General features: G+C 38.5%; 1 protein-coding gene across 2 annotated transcripts in view; it reads left to right on the forward strand.

The window, feature by feature from the left end:
- The window catches only part of dachs (unconventional myosin-IXb-like dachs), a 414,275-nt gene that overhangs the window by 70,532 nt on the left and 330,206 nt on the right, over positions 1-13,537 (forward strand). The window lies entirely within an intron of this gene.

Here is a 13,537-nt window from a genome sequence, read left to right on the forward strand (position 1 = left end):
AAATTTCCAGAGAAATAAAGGTTAGGTCTACTTTTTTTTTCAGAGGATATATTTTTAATTGTAGCTATTAATTTTGTTATTATTTTTATGTGTTACTTTACTAAAGACGTAGAAAAATTAAGTTTGTTTTAATGAACTTTACTGATCACGTTTTATTTTCAATTCTGGTGGGATTATTATTGCTTAAGCCTAATTTTTTCTTCGAAGGATATGTTTTTAATTATAGCTGTTAATTTTGTTGTTATTTTTATTTGTTGCTTTAAGTAGAGACGTAGAAAAAGTCTGTTACAATAAAATGTATTGATCACGTTTTATTTCCAATTCTGGTGTGATTATTATTGCTTAACCTCATCCCATTTTGTTAACTACGTAAGCCTACACTACAAGTACCGGTACACGTAAGTTACTCCATTAATTCCTATTTCCATTATTATTGTTGTAAAGAGAAATGCAAATGAATATTTATTGGTTTCAATTCATAGTTAATTATCGCTATAATCTTGAATGAGTGAAGCTATTATAGTAAATTTCAGTTCGTTTTGCACAAACAAAAATTATATTAACTTATTTCTTGCAGGTATCTTCGAGTTTATGGTGGAATTTAATATACTGTGAATTTATTTCAACTCAACAATAGGATTTTATTCTTCCAACAATAATTCATTTCTACAATTCACCTTAAACGCTCTCGTCAACAATAGAATTTTCACTCAACACAGTATTCGTTATAGCACTTCACTGACGGCAATGACAATTTACTTGGACTATTACGAACAACAATGAACTGTTAATCTTAACTAATATTTACAAACACTATTTACAAATCAGAACTATCAGTTCTCAGTTCACAGTTCTTCTAGCTCAGTCACTCGAGTTCACAGTATCTCGAACCACAGACCTTCAGAGACAGTTCACTGTACTCGAACTCAGGTCCCTCCAACTGCGGTCCACTGCACTCGAACTCAGGCCTTCGGATGCTGATACAGTTGCGGACGCACACTCGAGTCGAACTCCGGTACACAAGACTGGCTTGCTTACTCTGGCTTTCTCACTGACTGGCTGACTAATCAACTGAAAACTGCTGTCGTTCCTTCGCGTCCGTAATTTATAACCACAGCGACGTAGCCTCGAAAGTTCCACGCGTCTCTAGAGATGGCACTCCAGAAAAATCCAGAGCCCTCTCCTCTCTACCAGCACCAGATGCGCGCGCACTCTCTCGCCGCGTAGGCCCTTTCCCCTTACTTCTCTCCGCCGCGCGCCGTCCCCGCGCGATCTGCTTTCTTGCGGGACGCTGGTCGTGAGTTCGAATCTCACGTCGCTGTCACAATACTTCATTAAAATAATAAATTAACTTTATGCATTTAATATTTCAATAATGGAAGGGAGGTGTTAATTTTTCCAAAAGAACACGACAACGAAAGTGTAACATATTTTGTCGGCTGCTAGGAGAGAAATCTGCGATGATGAGGGATAGTAGGGATCCTAGTGGTGGGCAACTACCCCTGTTTGCATTTTTACTACATATTGAGCTTCGCGACTGTATGTAGTAGACTGTGCTATTGCCCTAACTTAGGAGAACATGGCGACGTGCGCAGTGGTTGATGCAGTGACTCCATATTGCGCAGAGGATCGTTAGATCGCGATATGGCGGGCGGGCTGTTTATAGCCGTCCTCCGCGACATTCCAGACTCAGACTAATGATCTCGCCGAAGATGTTTCCATCAGATAGACGGATGCTGACTGCGCGGAATAAAACTAGTAAGAGGAGATACATGCAGCGCTCACTGTGTTGGAGCTTTTTATACGAGCTGAGCAGGGAACGCCTTCGTGTCTCTGCTAGGTTACCTGCAGCTAAGCTCCCTCTCAGATTCAGAACCACGCTCAGTTTTAATTTTCCACATAGGCAGTTCTACGAGGGGTGCCGAGGGTGCATGGGCACCCCGTAATGAACCTGTGCACCCCTCAAAATACGTGCATGTACTAAGCTCAAACAAAAATATTCTGTAAATAGTTAGTGGTAAATAATGGTGGTGTAATCGCTTTATTAAGAGAGACGGTATGTTGGAAACCACTATCAGGGATGTTGAAAACGCATATTTCCGCAAAAATCTGGAAAATCTGCTTCATCAAATTACTTTCCCTAACAAGGGAATAAATCAGAACGGCCACGAGGTTCACTCAGCCTCCTATACAATTGAGTACCGGGTCTTTCCCGGGGGTAAAAGGCGGTCAGAGCGTGGTGCCGACCACACCACCTCATTCTAGTGCCGAGGTCATGGAAAGCATGGGGCTCTACCTCCATGCCCCCCCAAGTGCCTTCATGGCATGTTACGGGGATACCTTTAAGAAGGGAATAAAACCTAAAATAGTATTAATGATATTGTAGTATAGAAATCTAGAATCTCGTACAACATGAACGTATCTCAGTCGGAACGTTTGAGAGTTGGATTCGGGCAGATCACTATTACCACTTCCAACATGTGGGCTATTCCATATGAAATCGATCAGTAAAAAACCTCGCATTTTTTAATACTCTAATTTTTTCCCTATTCATACAAGGTGCTGAGGAGAATGCATTTTCAAAAATATACTATCGAAAGTCAAACGGTTTTCGTATAATTGAGCGACAAATTTAGCGCATTTTATAAAAACAAGCTTCTTTCAGCGCTGAAAACTCTGGTACCATTTACTGCAGAACATTGAACGGGAGCTCATTTTGAAGCTGACATTTGGTAGATTATGTTAAGAAGTAATCCTTATTTGTATTATATACAGAGAGACAGATAATCTGATTTTACTTACTTTTAGGCTTTTTGCCCATTTGTAAAAATGTAAAAAATATTGAGAAAAAACCTTGCATTATTAAGATGCATTCGGCATTCTTTGCTTAGTGGCTCGGCAATAAGTTTCGAGGGTATTAAATAAATTATTTTCACACGCCTAGACTTGAACGGCGTAGTACCGCACGAACTGGCCGAGAGATGAAGATAAGCGAGCGTTGGGCATCATTTTACTCCTGTGTTTATGAAAAGTTGTGATAAAGCTAGCCCAGCTATGCGCTACTAGACGAAACATCACGTGTTTATGTCTCCTGGCCTTGCTTCCCTCGGCTAGCTCCCACCTGACAGTCAGCTGGTTAGTCCACGCGCGTACTATTTATTTTCTTTATTTGATATTTTCAATAATTTCTTATCAACGGTGCACCAGTAAAAAATATATGTTTATTTGTACTTTCAATGTGGAATCTAACCATATATTTTAAAAATATTTTTATGCTCGACCAAGCCGAAATGTAGTAATTATACACCTGGCAGTAGCCCTTTAATGCACCTCATTAAAGTACACCTATTCATTAAAGTTCAGGTTTTCAGCCAATGACAAGTCACCTTTGTACCGTTATAAAACCGCAAGTATCGATTATTCTCGGATATGCAATCGAAAGACAATTAGCGAAAAGTCACGGAGGCTGGAAATCCAATACTGTCGCAGAAGGTTATGTTCTGTTACTATAATAATTAGCGTTAATTGTAAATAATATTCAAATAAATTCAATTTGTCATTTCGTTTTTCAATTCTAAATCAATTTCCAGGTTATATCAGACTAATGTTCATCTTATTCTCTATCAGGGTCAATGACATTCGGCCTCGGAAAAAATCAATACTTTCGCGTCTGCGTACATCTCACAATTCAGGTCAGTTCACACATAACCACAACATGACCTAATTTTGAATAATTTCAAGTTAGAAATATGGTCGAGCATAAAAAGTCGTATGAAACTTGCCTATAATGGTAATTAAGACGCTCGTATGAAAATTATGAAACGAGCGCAAGCGAGTTTCATAAACAAACATACTTGCGTCTTAATTACTACCATTATAGGCTCGTTGCATAATGTACTATTTCGTGGGCAAAGGCGTCTTAATGAAGAAAAATCTAAATTCCTCCATTTCCATAAAAAGTAAGAAAAACTGTTTACATGTCAATATAAACTTTAACTTTTCGGCATCAAAATAAACCATGATTCTGATTATTGGGTGATAGGGTTTCGCAGCCACAACAGTTTAAAGTTGCTAAATTTATGAAAATACGATAAATTTAAATATTTTAAATTTAAATACTAGACTATGAAGAATGAAAATTGGAAATTTATCCTTCGAAGAGGTGGAAAAATTCAAATATCTTGGAGCAACAGTAACAAATATAAATGACACTCGGGAGGAAATTAAACGCAGAATAAATATGGGAAATGCCTGTTATTATTCGGTTGAGAAGCTTTTGTCATCTAGTCTACTGTCAAAAAATTTGAAAGTTAGAATTTATAAAACAGTTATATTACCGGTTGTTCAGTATGGTTGTGAAACTTGGACTCTCACTTTGAGAGAGGAACAGAGATTAAGGGTGTTTGAGAATAAGGTGCTTAGGAAAATATTTGGAGCTAAGAGGGATGAAGGTACAGGAGAATGGAGAAAGTTACACAACACAGAACTGCACACATTGTATTCTTCACCTGACATAATTATGAACATTAAATCCAGACGTTTGAGATGGGCACGGCATGTAGCACGTATGGGCGAATCCAGAAATGCATATAGAGTATTAGTTGGGAGGCCGAAGGGAAAAAGGCCTTTATGGAGGCGGAGACATAGATGGGAAGATAATATTAAAATGAATTTAAGGGAGGTGGGATATGATGGTGGAGACTGGGTTAATCTTCCTCAGGATAGGGATCAATGGCGGGCTTATGTGAGGGCGGCAATGAACCTCCGTGTTCCTTAAAAGCCAGTAAGTAAGTAAGTAAGTAACAAGGGAATAAAACCTAAAAAGTATTAATAATTTTGTATTATAGAAATCTAGAATCTCGTACAACATGAACGTATCTCATTCAGAACGTGTGAGAGTTGGATTCAGGCCGATCACTATTACCACTATGAGAATAACTGCTCATTTACCAGAGGAATTTTACGAAATGGAGGGCACACCGCATCTTTTTGTAGCTTCTTGCGCGTTATTTGCACGATGAAGCCAGTTCTGCCTGCTTCAAGTCACGAAGATCGGACCCGTCGTCAAAATCTGATTACGCGGCAACTTGATTACTCAGGACGCAAAACAAAGCCGACCGCCGTCCCATGATGCTTTGCAGCTAATCTTCTCCACTAGACATTATCTTCATGATCTTCCATTTGTTTTATTTACAAGATGTTTGCTTGCCTAGAAAAGCTTGTAATCTTGAGGGTTGTTGATTATACTGTGTAGGAACAGCATGATTAAACAATTTCAAAATTCTGAAGGAGATTTTGTTTTTGCTGTCTTTACTTTGTTATTTTCTTTTAAGACTTCAAATGAAATGGTCGAAGGGAATTTAGGGAGAGTAATAAAGTGAACATTTGTTTATAACATCAAACCGTAATATGTCCTTTTGATTGTGAAATACATTACTACAAGAGTAAGAGACTGTGAACCTAGACAGAGAATTACATTTCGATGCGAAAACAAGGGAGATTATATCCTACGATACAGTTAATTGGACATACATCTGACGGTAAGATTCTTTTGATGGCGGAACAGGTCAATGGACTTAATCTTTGATGCGCAGGAAGAAGAACGTTTGGTTAATTGAAAATTAAATCCAACTATGCGAAATTAAGTGGCAATCTTTGGGTTTATTGCTAATCCTTTCGTATTATTAACTTGTTCTTCATCATCATCATCATCATCATCATCATCATCATCATCCTTGTCGTTAGCGGATAGGCTAGCGTGGATTCAGGTTTATATGGGCATTGTGTTGGACAAAAGTGACGTTTTGGAGGCAGGTTCTAATAGCCTATATCCTGTTATATTAATAATAATAATAATAATAATAATAATAATAATAATAATAGAATCCATGCGGATGACGTGAATATGTTAGGAGAAAATCCACAAACGATTAGGGAAAACACGGAAATTTTACTTGAAGCAAGTAAAGCGATCGGTTTGGAAGTAAATCCCGAAAAGACAAAGTATATGATTATGTCTCGTGACCAGAATATTGTACGAAATGGAAATATAAAAATTGGAAATTTATCCTTTGAAGAGGTGGAAAAATTCAAATATCTTGGAGCAACAGTAACAAATATAAATGACACTCGGGAGGAAATTAAACGCAGAATAAATATGGGAAATGCGTGTTATTATTCGGTTGAGAAGCTTTTATCATCCAGTCTGCTGTAAAAAAAATGTGAAAGTTAGAATTTATAAAACAGTTATATTACCGGTTGTTCTTTATGGTTGTGAAACTTGGACTCTCAGTTTGAGAGAGGAATATAGGTTAAGGGTTTTTGAGAATAAGGTGCTTAGGAAAATATTTGTGGCAAAGAGGGCTGAAGTTACAGGAGAATGGAGAAAGTTACACAACGCAGAACTGCACGCATTGTATTCTTCACCTGACATAATTAGGAACATTAAATCCAGACGTTTGAGATGGGCAGGATATGTAGCACGTATGGGAGAATCCAGAAATGCGTATAGAGTGTTAGTTGGTAGGCCGGAGGGAAAAAGACCTTTATGGAGGCCGAGACGTAGATTGGAGGATAACATTAAAATGGATTTGAGGGAGGAGGGATATTATGATAGAGTCTGGATTAATCTTGCTCAGGTTAGGGACCTATGAGGGCGGCAATGACCTTCGGGTTCCTTAAAAGCCAATAAGTAATGTACTGTACTGTATCTCAAACTTGTGTACGTTTCAAATTTCTTTATTTCTAAAATTCACAATAAACCATAGTCACTCAGACCAAAATAATATTATGAGCCGTAGAAAATATCTGAATGTCTACAAAAAAAGTAGAAAGCATCAAGTAACTATTCTTTTAAGTTTATGGTCCACAGTTTATGTTACCCGCTTGGCGACAACGATTGGGTGTAGGGATGTTGTTTATTGTCTGAATCTCGGTACTTGTACACTGCAACGGTTCAATTCCTCTTTGTTGTTTTCCAGAGCTATCGTCTTATGGGTCATTAACTAATCTCGCGACCCACCTTCTCCGCCCACAGGTTAAGAAACACTGTTACGATGGGAGGAATCTGAACAGCCGAAGGGACTGGCATCCAAGATACGTCTAGCGGAATGCAGGCGATGTTGACTTTATATGCAAACTTGTGTCGCCTGAAGCAAATGCGTTTTCTATGTAGGGAATCCGGGCTGATACAGAATTGTATTACAATCTTCTTTGCCAACGGTTGTAGCTTTTTGATCTAATATCAGGATCTATTGCACTGTAACCCAACCAGAGCTCTCACGCGACAAGTGACGTCTAAGGGTACGTACACGCTGGAGCAACGATAAACTATAAAAGAAATGATCTAGTGACGTTTTGGTATTATCAAAGAATCAAGTGTTCATATCGGAGCAACGAGGACGCGGGAAGCGAACATTTTGATTTATCAGTAGAAGATATTCTATGCATCCACTTAATGAAAGAAGATACATAGGAAATATCAGCTGCTAGGTTCAAGGTTAATATAACTTAAATACATACAAAATTAAACCCGTTTTTCATCCCAGAGCTAGTATAAATCCGTTGTGTTGTGATTGGTTCTTGTGATCACATAACATATGACGAATAAATACACAACTGATCAATTTGTCAATATCTACAATAATTAATTTAATAAGCCGAAATAATAATAAATCGATTAATATTCGGATATATTGATAACCACCGGTATTTATACAGATTAATATTATCTTAATCAGAGATCATATAAACGACAAGAGCGAAGAAAATAGAACTTTTCTTTTTCGTCGCTTTTATCGTGTATCTTCGCTTTTATCGTTACTCCAATATGCACACCTCAATAACAATGCATGCTTCCATTCTCTCTGATATAGCATCGCTGCTTCCTTCATCGTTTATCGTCGCTCCAACGTGTACGTACCCTAATGTGTCCAACCCCATAAATAGGCTTCGAAACTTCGGATCCGATAGAGCAGTTCAGTTGGAAATCCGCATAACGGCGTACTAAGTATAGTGGTAAAGGGTACAGTGGGTGGGGGTACTGTAGAATGAATGGCAACAAATACGCAAAGAAAAAACGCTCTGGATTTGAAGGTTCTGACGAATAATTTAGTTTTCATACAAACCCATTTTCAAACTGTGTCTGAAACTATTACACTGTTAGAAAAATCAGAGTAAGAGATGCCGGAAGCCCTCAAATTAATTGAGGAAATAACACAGAGAATTAATGAGACACCAAGTACACCGGTTACTGAACGTGTAAAACAGAAGTAGAAATCAATTTTATGTAAAAATAACGGATATTGAACATTGTGTAATATAAACAACAAATTAGTGGACATAGAGTCACCCGAGAATAAAGGACTGTCTCTTAGAGACTGCAATGATGTTAGGTTTTTTCGTTTTGCTCCTATCACGTCATGCGACGTAGAGCGCAGCTTTTCACAGTACAAACTGTGTTTGGCAGATAACCGAAAAAGATTTACGTTTGAGACACAGAAAATGTATCTTTGTAGTACATTAAAATTCGGTACTGTAACTGCACTTTCTAAAGACGACCAACTGGATAAATGAAGAAATTGAAATTGCTACATGTTTATTTCCACTATTAACACTGTGTATAATTAAACACAAGACAGGAGAATAAATGCTTTTCACATTCTTTTGACATTGTCATTGTGTAATGTATATTTACTTTCAGAATGTCCATATGTGTGTGTTCCCCCATACTAGAGCCCGGACGAGAAGTTATGGCACCAGAGCGAGAGACGCATTTCAGTTCGTTTGCTTGGACTCGCCCTCACACTCAAGTGGAGGGGTGTTGGGTTAGTTGGTTATTAGCATTCCGAGTGTTCAGATCGTTCTGCTACTACCGCTATTGCTGATACTGAAAACATTGTCCTTCTGAGCGCCCTCATTATGGCATTGTCTAAGGTGTGAAATCATAGAGTAGTTCATAATCAAGGACATGAAATAGCATACAAGGTATGGAAATTCATGTCAGAAGAGGCTGTAAATGGAATACCAATTCCATTGAAAAGCATGTATGCAAGAGTACTGGCTGACACTGGTATTTCAAAGCGAACCTTGGCAAGAATCAGGAAAGAAGGGAAAATATTGAGGCAGGAACAGCAGATTCTTTCTCCAGTCCAGAAAAATCACAGCCGAAGAAGAAGATTGTTGAATCTGTAGAGTTTTTTTTTATTGGGTTATTTTACGACGCTGTATCAACATCTACGTTATTTAGCGTCTGCATGAAATGAAGGTGATAATGCCGGTGAAATGAGTCCGGGGTCCAGCACCGAAAGTTACCCAGCATTTGCTCGTATTGGGTTGAGGGAAAACCCCGGAAAAAACCTCAACCAGGTAACCTGCCCCGACCGGGATTCTAAACCGGGCCACCTGGTTTCGCAGCCAGACGCGCTGACCGTTACTCCACAGGTGTGGACTGTAGAGTTTTGATGAGGAAGTCCTAAGAAGACTCATCTATAATTTCTATGCTACGCATAAGTAGAGGCCGACTCTGCAATTGCTTCTTCCAAGAATGGATGTCAGTTTATGATTATGTGGAGAAAGTAGAGAACAATTACATTGAAAGTGAGCACGTGATTGACAGTATTTCGAGAACATTTCCATAAACTTAGGGACATCTGATTCCAGCACAGATCAGTCGTCTGATTCGGACGGGGAATAAGAATATAAAGATGGAATAGCGGACGTAATTCCATTAGGTACCTTCGGACTCTTGAGTAGGAAAGCGGTGATACTAAGGTAAGACGAATGTTTTTAGAAAGAGATGAAACGGATATGCCTGCCGCTCTGAGCTTGAGAACCGTAACCCAAACAATCCCCACTCCTCTACCCTGCTGGCCGGCAATTTAAAACTTCGCGCAGGTTGGTGCCATAACATCTCGTCTCAGCTCTACCGTACTCTACTCTAGATAACAACGTTGTTACCTCAACACATCTCTACCTTTCACTACCTGCAGCGAGTCAACAACCTATAGTACAAGCACAGTAAACTTATTGTAGCGGATCCAAAGTCTCGAAGCCTGAAGTGATGAATATATTTTTATTGCACTCTGAAGCTTAAAATGTTCCTGACACATTTTAAGGTTAGACTGGATATAGAGAGGAGATGGAATCCTACAGTATTTTATAATTTTTATCTGTTATTTAACGACGTTGTACCAACTGCGAATTTATCTACCTTCGTCGGTGGAATCTGTGACAGCGAAATGAGTCCCTTGATTCTTCATGGAATTATATGACATTCGTCTTACAATTTGAGAAAACCTCGGGAAAAATCTACCTATCGCAACTTCCCAAATTCATCACAATGCTTGGCGGACACCGGTCACATACAGTGACCAAAATTTCATGAGAAAATCTCTTGCCCATGAGTACTCCAACCAGCACGCATTTCGAACTGCAGTCCTAGGTATGATGCCATAGTAAAGTACTGTGCATCAGTGGTGGATTTTTGGCGACCAGCGAGAACCGAAAGCTATCATGCAATCCGTCACGCAGCAATGCTTGCTTCTCTTCAGATCTTCTCGTATCGGTTCGATACTGGTGTAAGACAAGAATGTGGATTATCACCCATTCTCTTTATTATAATGAACCGAATAATTAAAGAGTGGAAGCAAACTCGCCATGGATATATACAAATTAACAGACACCTTAAATTGGATTCAATTCTCTTTGCAGATGATTTGGTATTATTAGCACTTTCAGAAGACGACCTCCAAAGGTCGATATATAATTTGCAGCAAGTAGCAGCCACATACAATATGGAAATTTCAACAGATAAAACAAATTGTGGCATTCTGTGGGAAATACCCAATACAAAGTAAAATTTGTCTCGATAATAAAATATTACAAAGATGTAATAGTTTCCCTTATTTAGGTTACAATCTTTGCATTTTTGAAGAATTGGACATATCACAGAAAATTAATAAATACACAAGAGCTATGGGCGTTATAAATAGTGTGATGAAACCATCCTTGGTTCAGAATCACACCCGCATACGTCTCTACAACACATTGGCACGACCGATGCTCAGCTATGGCAGCGAAGCATGGACACTGAGGAAAGCAGAATAACGGCTTGTGAAATGCGATTCATGCGAAGAACAGCGGGCTATACTAAATGGGATCTGAAAAGAAATTGTGAAATTTTAAAGAAACTGAAAACTCAACCAGTTTTAGATTACATTGTTCAATATCAGTCTAATTGGAAACATCATTTGGAAAGAATGAGTAATAGTAGACTCCCAAAGGCAATTTATGATTATGTACCACATGGCCAAAGATCTGTGGGTCGTCCTGCTAAGAGATGGCGTGAAAATTTTATGCGAGACCGCAACAGACCTTGTGGCCTAACACTTGTCAGGCAGAAGAAGAAGAAGACAAATTAACTGTCTCTGCCCGGGAATGTGCAGTGGGGGTTAAGGGGTAATCTGCAGTACCCCAATTGAGCTATTAACTCTACATTGACCACGATGATACGGCGGGGGACAATATTACTTTTACAGTCCTCCAATTGAGCCGTTCAGAGCAGAAGTGGTGTACGTCAAAATTGGGTAATGAGGTTTAAAGTAAACATTCTATCAAATACAGCGCAAAGTAGCAATTAATATGTCCATGTTGAATTTTTCGTACACTACTTTTAACACTTGAATATAAATAATTGATTAAATGGCGATTCTGTATCAACCCGGATCCCCTACATAGAAAACGCATTTGCTTCGGGCAACACAATACATCTACATATGCCGAACACGTAACTAATGCCAACCACACATACAATAACATAAATACAGACATGGAAATCCTACACATACAACCCAAAAACCAAAAACTCAACACACTAGAACAATATGAAACATATAAACACACTAAAACACACCCTGATCAAATTCTCAACACACAGATCAACTTCATAACACACACACTATTTGACACCACATTTCAACACTTTTCAACAATCGAACGCACCCACACAACAGGCAGCGAAGTTCGAGATGACGCCGAGATCTAGTAGGCTCTGAGGATGGTGTGAAGAAACACCGAAACAGCTGTAAGCCACACATGCTTACACAAATTAACACGAGTAAGATCGCCATTTAATCAATTAATTAATATGTCCTTCCTGCTATCCACCGACTACTAATAGTTTAAATAAACTGAATATTAATTGCTACTTTGCGCTGTATTTTAGGGAATGTTTACTTTAACCCTCATTACCCATTTTTGACTTGCTCCCCTTTTGTTCTCAACGGCTCAACTAAATGATTTTATTTGATTTTATCATGAGATGAAAGTTGATAAATGTTCTTTTTTTATTTAACGACGCTCGCAACTGCAGAGGTTATATCAGCGTCGCCGGATGTGCCGGAATTTTGTCCCGGAGGAGTTCTTTTACATGCTAGTAAATCTACTGACATGAGCCTGTCGCATTTAAGCACACTTAAATGCCATCGACCTGGCCCGGGATCGAACCTCAACCTTGGGCATAGGAGGCCAGCGCGAAAGAAAGAAAGAAAGAAATTAAGGTTCCAGAAAACAATACTTATGGCTTTCTTCCGTCTTTACGTAACAACATTGCAACCTTGTGTCATTACCAAGGAAACCGAGCAAATCTTTTCACGGTCAAGTCTAAAGATCAATGCTTACTGAATCTGTCTTTTGTTTAATGATGATGCTTTGTTTAAAGCGTCCACACTGTTCAAAGAGAAGTGATGGATTGCAAAGTATATTAAGTAATCCCTGGAAGGTGTATTAGGACTTCCCACACATCCCGACCACGCCCTTACTTTGTATTCGTTTTCCTCTTTAATGATTCACAATATGTTGCGTAAAGCTTCAAATACTTCAACTTCTACTCCCTTGAATTAACGTGCAAATATTGAAGTCATATTCCTGCACATTAGTACACTTATTGAGAGAAAAAGGATGAGGGCAGGTTTTCTTCTTCTTCTTCGACTACTACTACTACTACTACTACTACTACTACTACTACTACTACTACTACTACTACTACTACTACTACTACTACTACTACTACTACTACTACTACTCCTACTCCTCGGATGCCACACAGGGTTGCCAGATTCCCTCGTCAGAAATCCTGGACAACTGATGATACTGCGTACCTTAACGTGACTACACATTTGAATGAATTCAATTTGTAATACAACTGATTTTATTACTTTTATGTATTTCAAGTAACTATATACAGTAGAGCCTAAACTTTTAATTGTTACACCCATATAATATATAATTTGAACTGGTAATGGAAATTACGATAAAATGGCTGAATGGATTTTAATCAATGATCCCATTTTGAAGCTTCGCATCCAAGGATATGCGGAAAAATAGTAGTTTTCAGTGAAACCTCAATTTTCCTACACAATGCTATTTTAAAAAATCCTCTGTCGTCAGTTTTGAGAACCAATGGCTTTTAAGAATAAAACAAAACACACACACTACAATAAACAATAGGCTATTACACGAAGGCCATGACCTGCAGGAT

This window comes from Periplaneta americana, chromosome 7 (assembly GCF_040183065.1).
Source record: "Periplaneta americana isolate PAMFEO1 chromosome 7, P.americana_PAMFEO1_priV1, whole genome shotgun sequence".
Classification (NCBI taxonomy): Eukaryota; Metazoa; Arthropoda; class Insecta; order Blattodea; family Blattidae; genus Periplaneta; species Periplaneta americana.